Raw genomic sequence first — 10083 nt, 5'->3', positions numbered from 1 at the left:
TGCTGTCGCACATCAAAATAAACATTTGAGCGTTAGTGTATATTAATTATCAAAGTTAATAAAAGTAAATCGCTACGTACAGGATTCGAACCTGTGCTGGCATTGCCCATTGGATTTCGAGTCCAACGCCTTAACCACTCGGCCATCGCAGCTTCTGTCGCACATCAAAATACATTTGTGAGCGTTAGTGTATTTTAATTACTAAAGTTTATAAAAGTAAATCGCTACGAACAGCATTCCAACCTGTGCGGGCATTGCCCATTGGATTTCGAGTCCAACGCCTTAACCACTCGGCCATCGCAGCTGCTGTCGCACATCAAAGAAAACATTTGAGCGTTAGTGTATATTAATTACCAAAGTTTATAAAAGTAAATCGCTACGAACAGGATTCGAACCTGTGCGGGCATTGCCCATTGGATGTCGAGTCCAACGCCTTAACCACTCGGCCACCGCAGCTGCTGTCGCACATCAAAATAAACATTTGAGCGTTAGTGTATATTAATTATCAAAGTTAATAAAAGTAAATCGCTACGTACAGGATTCGAACCTGTGCTGGCATTGCCCATTGGATTTCGAGTCCAACGCCTTAACCACTCGGCCATCGCAGCTGCTGTCGACCATCAAAATAAACATTTGAGCGTTAGTGTATATTAATTACCAAAGTTTATAAAAGTAAATCGCTACGAACAGGATTCCAACCTGTGCGGGCATTGCCCATTGGATTTCGAGTCCAACGCCTTAACCACTCGGCCATCGCAGCTGCTGTCGCACATCAAAATAAACATTTGAGTTTAGTGTATATTAATTACCAAAGTTTATAAAAGTAAATCGCTACGAACAGGATTCGAACCTGTGCGGGCATTGCCCATTGGATTTCGAGTCCAATGCCTTAACCACTCGGCCATCGTAGCTACTGTCGCATATCAAAATTAACATGTGAGCATTAGTATTTATTAATTAACAAAGCTTATAAAATACGTTGCGACGAAGAGGATTCGAACCTGTTCGGGCATTGCCCATCGGATTTCGAGTCCAACGCCTAAACCACTGTGCCATCGTACCTACTGTTGCATATCAAAATAAACATGAGACGATTAGTGTATATTAATTGCCAAAATTTATAAAAGTAAATCGCTACGAACAGGATGCGAACCTGTGAGCGTATTCCCCATTGTACTTCGACTCCCACGCCATAACCACTCGCCCATCGCAGCTGCCGTCGCATGTCAAAATAAACTTGAGAGTATTAGTGTATATTAATTACCAAAGTTTATAAAAGTAAATCGCTACGAACAGGATTGCCCATTGGATTTCGAGTCAAATGCATTAACCACTCGGCCATCGCAGCTGCTCTCGCACATCAAAATACACATTTGAGCGTTAGTGTATATTAATTACCAAAGTTTATAAAAGTAAATCGCTACGAACAGGATTCGAACCTGTTCGGGCATTGCCCATTGGATTTTCAGTCCAACGCCTTAACCACTCGGCCATCGCAGCTGCTGTCGCACATCAACATAAACTTTTGAGCGTTAGCGTATTTTAATTACCAAAGTTTATAAAAGTAAATCGCTACGACCAGGATTCGAACCTGTGCAGGCATTGCCCATTGGATTTCGAGTCCAACGCCTCAACCACTCGGCCATCGCAGCTGCTGTCGCACATCAAAATAAACATTTGAGCGTTAGTGTAAATTAATTACCAAAGTTTATAAAAGTAAGTCGTTACGAACAGGATTCGAATCTGTGCGGGCGTTGCCCATTGGATTTCGAGTCCAACGCCTTAACCACTCGGCCATCGCAGCTGCTGTCGCACATCAAAACAAACTTTTGAGCGTTAGTGTATTTTTATTACCAAAGTTTATAAAAGTAAATCGCTACGAACAGGATTCGCACCTGTGCGGGCATTGCCCATTGGATGTCGAGTCCAACGCCTTAACCACTCGGCCATCGCAGCTGCTGTCGCACATCAAAATAAACATTTGAGTTTAGTGTATATTAATTACCAAAGTTTATAAAAGTAAATCGCTACGAACAGGATTCGAACCTGTGCGGGAATTGCCCATTGGATTTCGAGTCCAAAGCCTTAACCACTCGGCAATCGTAGCTACTGTCGCATATCAAAATAAACATGAGAGAATTAGTGTATATTAATTGCCAAAGTTTATAAAAGTAAATCGCTACGAACAGGATTCGATCCTGTGTGGGTATTGCCCATTGGATTTCGAGTCCAACGCCTTAACCACTCGGCCATCGCAGCTGCTGTCGCACATCAAAATAAACATGTGAGCATTAGTGTATATTAATTAACAAAGCTTATAAAATACATTGCGACGAAGAGGATTCGAACCTGTTCGGACATTGCCCATCGGATTTCGTGTCCAACGCCTAAACCACTGTGCCATCGTACCTACTGTTGCATATCAAAATAAACATGAGACGATTAGTGTATATTAATTGCCAAAATTTATAAAAGTAAATCGCTACGAACAGGATTCGAACCTGTGAGCGTATTCCCCATTGTACTTCGACTCCAACGCCTTAACCACTCGCCCATCGCAGCTGCCGTCGCATGTCAAAATAAACTTGAGAGTATTAGTGTATATTAATTACCAATGTTTATAAAAGTAAATCGCTACGAACAGGATTGCCCATTGGATTTCGAGTCAAATGCATAAACCACTCGGCCATCGCAGCTGCTGTCGCACACCAAAATAAACATTTGAGCATTAGTGCATATTAATTACCAAATTTTATAAAACTAAATCGCTACGAACAGGATTCGAACCTGTGCGGGCATTGCCCATTGGATTTCGAGTCCAACGCCTTAACCACTCGGCCATCGCAGCTGCTGTCGCACATCAATGTAAATATTTGAGCGTTAGTGTATATTAATTACCAAAGTTTATAAAAGTAAATCACTACGAACAGGATTCGAACCTGTGAGGGCATTGCCCATTGGATTTCGACTCCAACGCCTTAACCACTCGGCCATCGCAGCTGCTGTCGAACATCAAAATAAACATTTGAGCGTTAGTGTATATTAATTACCAAAGTATATAAAAGTAAATCGCTACAAACAGGATTCGAACCTGTGCGGGCATTGCCCATTGGATTTCGAGTCCAACGCCTTAACCACTCGGCCATCGCAGCTGCTGTCGCACATCAAAATAAACATTTGAGCGTTAGTGTATATTAATTACCAAAGTTTATAAAAGTAAATCGCTACGAACAGGATTCGAACCTGTACGGGCATTGCCCATTGGATTTCGAGTCCAACGCCTTAACCACTCGGCCCTCGCAAGTGCTGTCGCACATCAAAATAAACTTTTGAGCGTTAGTGTATTTTAATTACCAAAGTTTATAAAAGTAAATCGCTACGAACAGGATTCGAACCTGTGCGGGCATTGCCCATTGGATTTCGAGTCCAACGCCTTAACCACTCGGCCATCGCAGCTGCTGTCGGATATCAAAATAAACATGATAGGATTCGTGTATATTAATTGCCAAAGTTTATAAAACTAAATCGCTACGAACAGGATTCGAACCTGTGTGGGTATTGCCCATTGGATTTCGAGTCCAACGCCTTAACCACTCGGCCATCGCAGCTGCTGTCGCACATCAAAATAAACATTTGAGCATTAGTGTATATTAATTAACAAAGCTTATAAAATACATTGCGACGAAGAGGATTCGAACCTGTTCGGGCATTGCCCATCGGATTTCGAGTCCAACGCCTAAACCACTGTGCCATAGTACCTACTGTTGCATATCAAAATAAACATGAGACGATTAGTGTATACTAATTGCCAAAATTTATAAAAGTAAATCGCTACGAACAGGATTCGAACCTGTGACCGTATTCCCCATTGTACTTCGACTCCAACGCCTTAACCACTCGCCCATCGCAGCTGCCGTCGCATGTCAAAATAAACTTGAGAGTATTAGTGTATATTAATTACCAATGTTTATAAAAGTAAATCGCTACGAACAGGATTGCCCATTGGATTTCGAGTCAAATGCATTAACCACTCGGCCATCGCAGCTGCTGTCGCACACCAAAATAAACATTTGAGCTTTAGTGTATATTAATTACCAAAGTTTATAAAAGTAAATCGCTACGAACAGGATTCGAACCTGTGAGGGCATTGCCCATTGGATTTCGACTCCAACGCCTTAACCACTCGGCCATCGCAGCTGCTGTCGAACATCAAAATAAACATTTGAGCGTTAGTTTATATTAATTACCAAAGTAAATCGCTACGAACAGGATTCGAACCTGTGCGGGCATTGCCCATTGGATTTCGAGTCCAACGCCTTAACCACTCGGCCATCGCAGCTGCTGTCGCACATCAACATAAACTTTTGAGCGTTAGTGTATATTAATTACCAAAGTTTATAAAAGTAAATCGCTACGAACAGGATTCTAACCTGTGCGGGCATTGCCCATTGGATGTCGAGTCCAACGCCTTAACCACTCGGCCACCGCAGCTGCTGTCGCACATCAAAATAAACATTTGAGCGTTAGTGTATATTAATTATCAAAGTTAATTAAAATAAATCGCTACGTACAGGATTCGAACCTGTGCTGGCATTGCCCATTGGATTTCGAGTCCAACGCCTTAACCACTCGGCCATCGCAGCTGCTGTCGACCATCAAAATAAACATTTGAGCGTTAATGTATATTAATTACCAAAGTTTAAAAAAATAAATCGCTATGAACAGGATTCGAACCTGTTCGGGCATTGCCCATTGGATTTCGAGTCCAACGCCTTAACCACTCGGCCATCGCAGCTGCTGTCGCACATCAACATAAACTGTTGAGCGTTAGTGTATTTTAATTACCAAAGTTTATAAAAGTAAATCGCTACGACCAGGATTCGAACCTGTGCAGGCATTGCCCATTGGATTTCGAGTCCAACGCCTTAACCACTCGGCCATCGCAGCTGCTGTCGCACATCAAAATAAACATTTGAGCTTTAGTGTATATTAATTACCAAAGTTTATAAAAGTAAATCGGTACGAACAGGATTCGAACCTGTGCGGGCATTGCCATTGGATTTCGAGTCCAACGCCTTAACCACTCGGCCATCGCAGCTGCTGTCGCACATCAAAATAAACATATGAGAATTAGTGTATATTAATTACTAAAGTTTATAAAAGTAAATCGTTACGAACAGGGGGTGAACCTGTGCGGCATTGCTCATTGGATTTCGAGTCCAACGCCTCAACCACTCGGCCATCGCAGATGCTGTCGCACATCAAAATAAACATTTGAGCGTTAGTGTATATTAATTACCAAAGTTTATAAAAGTAAGTCGTTACGAACAGGATTCGAATCTGTGCGGGCATTGCCCATTGGATTTCGAGTCCAACGCCTTAACCACTCGGCCATCGCAGCTGCTGTCGCACATCAAAATAAACATTTGAGTTTAGTGTATATTAATTGCCAAAGTTTATAAAAGTAAATCGCTACGAACAGGATTCGAACCTGTGCGGGGATTGCCCATTGGTTTTGTAGTCCAAAGCCTTAACCACTCGGCCATCGTAGCTACTGTCGCATATCAAAATAAACATGAGCGAATTCGTGTATATTAATTGCCAAAGTTTTTAAAAGTAAATCGCTACGAACAGGATTCGAACCTGTGTGGGTATTGCCCATTGGATTTCGAGTCCAACGCCTTAACCACTCGGCCATCGCAGCTGCTGTCGCACATCAAAATAAACATGTGAGCATTAGTATATATTAATTAACAAAGCTTATAAAATACATTGCGACGAAGAGGATTCGAACCTGTTCGGGCATTGCCCATCGGATTTCGAGTCCAACGCCTAAACCACTGTGCCATCGTACCTACTGTTGCATATCAAAATAAACATGAGACGATTAGTGTATATTAATTGCCAAAATTTATAAAAGTAAATCGCTACGAACAGGATTCGAACCTGTGAGCCTATTCCCCATTGTACTTCGACTCCAACGCCTTAACAACTCGCCCATCGCAGCTGCCGTCGCATGTCAAAATAAACTTGAGAGTATTAGTGTATATTAATTTCCAATGTATATAAAAGTAAATCGCTACGAACAGGATTGCCCATTGGATTTCGAGTCAAATGCATTAACCACTCGGCCATCGCAGCTGCTGTCGCACACCAAAATAAACATTTGAGCATTAGTGCATATTAATTACCAAATTTTATAAAACTAAATCGCTACGAACAGGATTCGAACATGTGCGGGCATTGCCCATTGGAAGTCGAGTCCAACGCCTTAACCACTCGGCCACCGCAGCTGCTGTCGCACATCAAAATAAACATTTGAGCGTTAGTGTATATTAATTATCAAAGTTAATAAAAGTAAATCGCTACGTACAGGATTCGAACCTGTGCTGGCATTGCCCATTGGATTTCGAGTCCAACGCCTTAACCACTCGGCCATCGCAGCTGCTGTCGACCATCAAAATAAACATTTGAGCGTTAATGTATATTAATTACCAAAGTTTATAAAAGTAAATCGCTACGAACAGGATTCGAACCTGTGCGGGCATTGCCCATTGGATTTCGAGTCCAACGCCTTAACCACTCGGCCATCGCAGCTGCTGTCGCACATCAAAATAAACATTTGAGCGTTAGTGTATATTAATTACCAAAGTATATAAAAGTAAATCGCTACAAACAGGATTCGAACCTGTGCGGGCATTGCCCATTGGATTTCGACTCCAACGCCTTAACCACTCGGCCATCGCAGCTGCTGTCGAACATCAAAATAAACATTTGAGCGTTAGTGTATATTAATTACCAAAGTATATAAAAGTAAATCGCTACAAACAGGATTCGAACCTGTGCGGGCATTGCCCATTGGATTTCGAGTCCAACGCCTTAACCACTCGGCCATCGCAGCTGCTGTCGCACATCAAAATAAACATTTGAGCGTTAGTGTATATTAATTACCAAAGTTTATAAAAGTAAATCGCTACGAACAGGATTCGAACCTGTACGGGCATTGCCCATTGGATTTCGAGTCCAACGCCTTAACCACTCGGCCATCGCAGCTGCTGTCGGATATCAAAATAAACATGATAGGATTCGTGTATATTAATTGCCAAAGTTTATAAAACTAAATCGCTACGAACAGGATTCGAACCTGTGTGGGTATTGCCCATTGGATTTCGAGTCCAACGCCTTAACCACTCGGCCATCGCAGCTGCTGTCGCACATCAAAATAAACATGTGAGCATTAGTGTATATTAATTAACAAAGCTTATAAAATACATTGCGACGAAGAGGAGTCGAACCTGTTCGAGCATTGCCCATCGGATTTCGAGTCCAACGCCTAAACCACTGTGCCATCGTACCTACTGTTGCATATCAAAATAAACATGAGACGATAAGTGTATATTAATTGCCAAAATTTATAAAAGTAAATCGCTACGAACAGGATTCGAACCTGTGACCGTATTCCCCATTGTACTTCGACTCCAACGCCTTAACCACTCGCCCATCGCAGCTGCCGTTTCATGTCAAAATAAACTTGAGAGTATTAGTGTATATTAATTACCAATGTTTATAAAAGTAAATCGCTAGGACCAGGATTGCCCATTGGATTTCGAGTCAAATGCATTAACCACTCGGCCATCGCAGCTGCTGTCGCGCACCAAAATAAACATTTGAGCGTTAGTGTATATTAATTACCAAAGTTTATAAAAGTAAATCGCTACGAACAGGATTCGAACCTGTGAGTGCATTGCCCATTGGATTTCGACTCCAACGCCCTTACCACTCGGCCATCGCAGCTGCTGTCGCACATCAAAATAAACATTTGAGCGTTAGTGTATATTAATTACCAATGTATATAAAAGTAAATCGCTACAAACTGGATTCGAACCTGTGCGGGCATTGCCCATTGGATTTCGAGTCCAACGCATTAACCACTCGGCCATCGCAGCTGCTGTCGCACATCAAAATAAACATTTGAGCGTTAGTGTATATTAATTACCAAAGTTTATAAAAGTAAATCGCTACGAACAGGATTCGAACCTGTTCGGGCATTGCCCATTGGATTTCGAGTCCAACGCCTTAACCACTCGGCCATCGCAGCTGCTGTCGAATATCAAAATAAACATGATAGGATTCGTGTATATTAATTGCCAAAGTGTATAAAACTAAATCGCTACGAACAGGATTCGATTGTGTGGGTATTGCCCATTGGATTTCGAGTCCAACGCCTTAACGACTCGGCCATCGCAGCTGCTGTCGCACATCAATATAAACATTTGAGCATTAGTGTATATTAATTAACAAAGCTTATAAAATACATTGCGACGAAGAGGATTCGAACCTGTTCGGGCATTGCCCATCGGATTTCGAGTCCAACGCCTAAACCACTCTGCCATCGTACCAACTGTTGCATATCAAAATAAACATGAGACGATTAGTGTATATTAATTGCCAAAATTTATAAAAGTAAATCGCTACGAACAGGATTCGAACCTGTGAGCGTATTCCCCATTGTACTTCGACTCCAACGCCTTAACCACTCGCCCATCGCAGCTGCCGTCGCATGTCAAAATAAACTTGAGAGTATTAGTGTATATTAATTACCAATATTTATAAAAGTAAATCGCTACGAACAGGATTGCCCATTGGATTTCGAGTCAAATGCATTAACCACTCGGCCATCGCAGCTGCTGTCGCACACCAAAATAAACATTTGAGCATTAGTGTATATTAATTACCAAAGTTTATAAAAGTAAATCGCTACGAACAGGATTCGAACCTGTGAGGGCATTGCCCATTGGATTTCGACTCCAACGCCTTAACCACTCGGCCATCGCAGCTGCTGTCGAACATCAAAATAAACATTTGAGCGTTAGTGTATATTAATTACCAAAGTAAATCGCTACGAACAGGATTCGAACCTGTGCGGGCATTGTCCATTGGATTTCGAGTTCAACGCCTTAACCACTCGGCCATCGCAGCTGCTGTCGCACATCAAAATAAACATTTGAGCGTTAGTGTATATTAATTACCAAAATTTATAAAAGTAAATCGCTACGAACAGGATTCGAACCTGTGCGGGCATTGCACATTGGATTTCGAGTCTAGCGCCTTAACCACTCGGCCATCGCAGCTGCTGTCGCACATCAAAATAAACATTTGAGCGTTAGTGTATATTAATTACCAAAGTTTATAAAAGTAAATCGCTACGAACAGGATTCGAACCTGTGCGGGTATTGCCCATTGGATTTCGAGTCCAACGCCTTAACCACTCGGGCATCGAAGCTGCTGTCGCACATCAAAATAAACATTTGAGCGTTAGTGTATATTAATTACCAAAGTTTATAAAAGTAAATTGCTACGAACGGGATTCGCACCTGTACGGGCATTGCACATTGGATTTCGAGTCCACCGCCTTAACAACTCGGCCTTCGCAAGTGCTGTCGCACATCAAAATAAACTTTTGAGCGTTAGTGTATATTAATTACCAAAGTTTATAAAAGTAAATCGCTGCAAACAGGATTCGAACCTTTGCGGGCATTGCCCATTGGATTTCGAGTCCAACGCCTTAACCACTCGGCCATGGCAGCTGCTGTCGCACATCAAAATAAACATTTGAGCGTTAGTGTATATTAATTACCCAAGTTTATAAAAGTAAATCGCTACGAACAGGATTCGAACCTGTACGGGAATTTCCCATTGGATTTCCAGTCCAACGCCTTAACCACTCGGCCATCGCAGCTGCTGTCGCACATCAAAATAAACATTTGAGCGTAAGTGTATATTATTTACCAAAGTTTCTAAAAGTAAATCGCTACGAACAGGATTCGCACCTGTGCGGGCATTGCCCATTGGATTTCGACTCTAACGCCTTAACCACTCGGCCATCGCAGCTGCTGTCGCACATCAAAATAAACATTAGAGCGTTAGTGTATATTAATTACCCAAGTTTATAAAAGTAAATCGCTACGAACAGGATTCGAACCTGTACGGGAATTTCCCATTGGATTTCCAGTCCAACGCCTTTACCACTCGGCCATCGCAGCTGCTGTGGCACATCAAAGTAAACATTTGAGCGTTAGTGTA

General features: G+C 42.0%; 46 non-coding genes across 46 annotated transcripts; all 46 read right to left on the bottom strand.

The window, feature by feature from the left end:
• Positions 1–70: 70 nt before the first annotated feature.
• Positions 71–152, bottom strand: Trnas-cga (transfer RNA serine (anticodon CGA)). The gene has a single exon. It is a non-coding gene; the product is annotated as a tRNA-Ser (tRNA).
• A 70-nt stretch (positions 153–222) lies between these two features.
• On the bottom strand, positions 223–304 carry Trnas-cga (transfer RNA serine (anticodon CGA)). The gene has a single exon. It is a non-coding gene; the product is annotated as a tRNA-Ser (tRNA).
• A 70-nt stretch (positions 305–374) lies between these two features.
• On the bottom strand, positions 375–456 carry Trnas-cga (transfer RNA serine (anticodon CGA)). The gene has a single exon. It is a non-coding gene; the product is annotated as a tRNA-Ser (tRNA).
• A 70-nt stretch (positions 457–526) lies between these two features.
• Trnas-cga (transfer RNA serine (anticodon CGA)) lies at positions 527–608 on the bottom strand. The gene has a single exon. It is a non-coding gene; the product is annotated as a tRNA-Ser (tRNA).
• A 70-nt stretch (positions 609–678) lies between these two features.
• Positions 679–760, bottom strand: Trnas-cga (transfer RNA serine (anticodon CGA)). The gene has a single exon. It is a non-coding gene; the product is annotated as a tRNA-Ser (tRNA).
• Positions 761–829: 69 nt separating this feature from the next.
• On the bottom strand, positions 830–911 carry Trnas-cga (transfer RNA serine (anticodon CGA)). Its single transcript has one exon. It is a non-coding gene; the product is annotated as a tRNA-Ser (tRNA).
• Positions 912–1418: 507 nt separating this feature from the next.
• Positions 1419–1500, bottom strand: Trnaf-gaa (transfer RNA phenylalanine (anticodon GAA)). The gene has a single exon. It is a non-coding gene; the product is annotated as a tRNA-Phe (tRNA).
• Positions 1501–1570: 70 nt separating this feature from the next.
• Positions 1571–1652, bottom strand: Trnas-cga (transfer RNA serine (anticodon CGA)). Its single transcript has one exon. It is a non-coding gene; the product is annotated as a tRNA-Ser (tRNA).
• Positions 1653–1722: 70 nt separating this feature from the next.
• Positions 1723–1804, bottom strand: Trnas-cga (transfer RNA serine (anticodon CGA)). Its single transcript has one exon. It is a non-coding gene; the product is annotated as a tRNA-Ser (tRNA).
• A 70-nt stretch (positions 1805–1874) lies between these two features.
• Trnas-cga (transfer RNA serine (anticodon CGA)) lies at positions 1875–1956 on the bottom strand. The gene has a single exon. It is a non-coding gene; the product is annotated as a tRNA-Ser (tRNA).
• Positions 1957–2025: 69 nt separating this feature from the next.
• Trnas-cga (transfer RNA serine (anticodon CGA)) lies at positions 2026–2107 on the bottom strand. Its single transcript has one exon. It is a non-coding gene; the product is annotated as a tRNA-Ser (tRNA).
• A 70-nt stretch (positions 2108–2177) lies between these two features.
• On the bottom strand, positions 2178–2259 carry Trnas-cga (transfer RNA serine (anticodon CGA)). Its single transcript has one exon. It is a non-coding gene; the product is annotated as a tRNA-Ser (tRNA).
• Positions 2260–2766: 507 nt separating this feature from the next.
• On the bottom strand, positions 2767–2848 carry Trnas-cga (transfer RNA serine (anticodon CGA)). The gene has a single exon. It is a non-coding gene; the product is annotated as a tRNA-Ser (tRNA).
• A 70-nt stretch (positions 2849–2918) lies between these two features.
• Trnas-cga (transfer RNA serine (anticodon CGA)) lies at positions 2919–3000 on the bottom strand. The gene has a single exon. It is a non-coding gene; the product is annotated as a tRNA-Ser (tRNA).
• A 70-nt stretch (positions 3001–3070) lies between these two features.
• On the bottom strand, positions 3071–3152 carry Trnas-cga (transfer RNA serine (anticodon CGA)). The gene has a single exon. It is a non-coding gene; the product is annotated as a tRNA-Ser (tRNA).
• Positions 3153–3222: 70 nt separating this feature from the next.
• Trnas-cga (transfer RNA serine (anticodon CGA)) lies at positions 3223–3305 on the bottom strand. The gene has a single exon. It is a non-coding gene; the product is annotated as a tRNA-Ser (tRNA).
• A 69-nt stretch (positions 3306–3374) lies between these two features.
• On the bottom strand, positions 3375–3456 carry Trnas-cga (transfer RNA serine (anticodon CGA)). The gene has a single exon. It is a non-coding gene; the product is annotated as a tRNA-Ser (tRNA).
• A 70-nt stretch (positions 3457–3526) lies between these two features.
• Trnas-cga (transfer RNA serine (anticodon CGA)) lies at positions 3527–3608 on the bottom strand. The gene has a single exon. It is a non-coding gene; the product is annotated as a tRNA-Ser (tRNA).
• A 507-nt stretch (positions 3609–4115) lies between these two features.
• On the bottom strand, positions 4116–4197 carry Trnas-cga (transfer RNA serine (anticodon CGA)). The gene has a single exon. It is a non-coding gene; the product is annotated as a tRNA-Ser (tRNA).
• A 60-nt stretch (positions 4198–4257) lies between these two features.
• Trnas-cga (transfer RNA serine (anticodon CGA)) lies at positions 4258–4339 on the bottom strand. The gene has a single exon. It is a non-coding gene; the product is annotated as a tRNA-Ser (tRNA).
• Positions 4340–4409: 70 nt separating this feature from the next.
• Positions 4410–4491, bottom strand: Trnas-cga (transfer RNA serine (anticodon CGA)). Its single transcript has one exon. It is a non-coding gene; the product is annotated as a tRNA-Ser (tRNA).
• Positions 4492–4561: 70 nt separating this feature from the next.
• Positions 4562–4643, bottom strand: Trnas-cga (transfer RNA serine (anticodon CGA)). The gene has a single exon. It is a non-coding gene; the product is annotated as a tRNA-Ser (tRNA).
• Positions 4644–4713: 70 nt separating this feature from the next.
• On the bottom strand, positions 4714–4795 carry Trnas-cga (transfer RNA serine (anticodon CGA)). The gene has a single exon. It is a non-coding gene; the product is annotated as a tRNA-Ser (tRNA).
• Positions 4796–4865: 70 nt separating this feature from the next.
• On the bottom strand, positions 4866–4947 carry Trnas-cga (transfer RNA serine (anticodon CGA)). The gene has a single exon. It is a non-coding gene; the product is annotated as a tRNA-Ser (tRNA).
• A 70-nt stretch (positions 4948–5017) lies between these two features.
• Trnas-cga (transfer RNA serine (anticodon CGA)) lies at positions 5018–5098 on the bottom strand. The gene has a single exon. It is a non-coding gene; the product is annotated as a tRNA-Ser (tRNA).
• A 221-nt stretch (positions 5099–5319) lies between these two features.
• Positions 5320–5401, bottom strand: Trnas-cga (transfer RNA serine (anticodon CGA)). Its single transcript has one exon. It is a non-coding gene; the product is annotated as a tRNA-Ser (tRNA).
• A 69-nt stretch (positions 5402–5470) lies between these two features.
• Positions 5471–5552, bottom strand: Trnac-aca (transfer RNA cysteine (anticodon ACA)). The gene has a single exon. It is a non-coding gene; the product is annotated as a tRNA-Cys (tRNA).
• Positions 5553–5622: 70 nt separating this feature from the next.
• On the bottom strand, positions 5623–5704 carry Trnas-cga (transfer RNA serine (anticodon CGA)). The gene has a single exon. It is a non-coding gene; the product is annotated as a tRNA-Ser (tRNA).
• Positions 5705–6211: 507 nt separating this feature from the next.
• Positions 6212–6293, bottom strand: Trnas-cga (transfer RNA serine (anticodon CGA)). The gene has a single exon. It is a non-coding gene; the product is annotated as a tRNA-Ser (tRNA).
• A 70-nt stretch (positions 6294–6363) lies between these two features.
• Positions 6364–6445, bottom strand: Trnas-cga (transfer RNA serine (anticodon CGA)). Its single transcript has one exon. It is a non-coding gene; the product is annotated as a tRNA-Ser (tRNA).
• Positions 6446–6515: 70 nt separating this feature from the next.
• On the bottom strand, positions 6516–6597 carry Trnas-cga (transfer RNA serine (anticodon CGA)). Its single transcript has one exon. It is a non-coding gene; the product is annotated as a tRNA-Ser (tRNA).
• Positions 6598–6667: 70 nt separating this feature from the next.
• On the bottom strand, positions 6668–6749 carry Trnas-cga (transfer RNA serine (anticodon CGA)). The gene has a single exon. It is a non-coding gene; the product is annotated as a tRNA-Ser (tRNA).
• A 70-nt stretch (positions 6750–6819) lies between these two features.
• Positions 6820–6901, bottom strand: Trnas-cga (transfer RNA serine (anticodon CGA)). The gene has a single exon. It is a non-coding gene; the product is annotated as a tRNA-Ser (tRNA).
• A 70-nt stretch (positions 6902–6971) lies between these two features.
• Trnas-cga (transfer RNA serine (anticodon CGA)) lies at positions 6972–7053 on the bottom strand. Its single transcript has one exon. It is a non-coding gene; the product is annotated as a tRNA-Ser (tRNA).
• A 70-nt stretch (positions 7054–7123) lies between these two features.
• Trnas-cga (transfer RNA serine (anticodon CGA)) lies at positions 7124–7205 on the bottom strand. Its single transcript has one exon. It is a non-coding gene; the product is annotated as a tRNA-Ser (tRNA).
• Positions 7206–7712: 507 nt separating this feature from the next.
• Positions 7713–7794, bottom strand: Trnas-cga (transfer RNA serine (anticodon CGA)). The gene has a single exon. It is a non-coding gene; the product is annotated as a tRNA-Ser (tRNA).
• A 70-nt stretch (positions 7795–7864) lies between these two features.
• Trnas-cga (transfer RNA serine (anticodon CGA)) lies at positions 7865–7946 on the bottom strand. The gene has a single exon. It is a non-coding gene; the product is annotated as a tRNA-Ser (tRNA).
• Positions 7947–8016: 70 nt separating this feature from the next.
• On the bottom strand, positions 8017–8098 carry Trnas-cga (transfer RNA serine (anticodon CGA)). Its single transcript has one exon. It is a non-coding gene; the product is annotated as a tRNA-Ser (tRNA).
• A 657-nt stretch (positions 8099–8755) lies between these two features.
• Positions 8756–8837, bottom strand: Trnas-cga (transfer RNA serine (anticodon CGA)). The gene has a single exon. It is a non-coding gene; the product is annotated as a tRNA-Ser (tRNA).
• Positions 8838–8897: 60 nt separating this feature from the next.
• On the bottom strand, positions 8898–8979 carry Trnas-cga (transfer RNA serine (anticodon CGA)). Its single transcript has one exon. It is a non-coding gene; the product is annotated as a tRNA-Ser (tRNA).
• Positions 8980–9049: 70 nt separating this feature from the next.
• On the bottom strand, positions 9050–9131 carry Trnas-cga (transfer RNA serine (anticodon CGA)). The gene has a single exon. It is a non-coding gene; the product is annotated as a tRNA-Ser (tRNA).
• Positions 9132–9201: 70 nt separating this feature from the next.
• On the bottom strand, positions 9202–9283 carry Trnas-cga (transfer RNA serine (anticodon CGA)). Its single transcript has one exon. It is a non-coding gene; the product is annotated as a tRNA-Ser (tRNA).
• Positions 9284–9505: 222 nt separating this feature from the next.
• Positions 9506–9587, bottom strand: Trnas-cga (transfer RNA serine (anticodon CGA)). The gene has a single exon. It is a non-coding gene; the product is annotated as a tRNA-Ser (tRNA).
• A 70-nt stretch (positions 9588–9657) lies between these two features.
• On the bottom strand, positions 9658–9739 carry Trnas-gga (transfer RNA serine (anticodon GGA)). The gene has a single exon. It is a non-coding gene; the product is annotated as a tRNA-Ser (tRNA).
• Positions 9740–9809: 70 nt separating this feature from the next.
• Positions 9810–9891, bottom strand: Trnas-cga (transfer RNA serine (anticodon CGA)). The gene has a single exon. It is a non-coding gene; the product is annotated as a tRNA-Ser (tRNA).
• Positions 9892–9961: 70 nt separating this feature from the next.
• On the bottom strand, positions 9962–10043 carry Trnas-gga (transfer RNA serine (anticodon GGA)). The gene has a single exon. It is a non-coding gene; the product is annotated as a tRNA-Ser (tRNA).
• Positions 10044–10083: the final 40 nt, after the last annotated feature.

The sequence above is a fragment of the Euprymna scolopes genome, chromosome 15 (genome assembly GCF_053919585.1).
Source record: "Euprymna scolopes isolate OS-2025 chromosome 15, ASM5391958v1, whole genome shotgun sequence".
Classification (NCBI taxonomy): Eukaryota; Metazoa; Mollusca; class Cephalopoda; order Sepiida; family Sepiolidae; genus Euprymna; species Euprymna scolopes.
The sequence above is the reverse complement of the archived record's forward strand: the minus strand, read 5'-3'. Positions and strand labels throughout refer to the sequence as shown.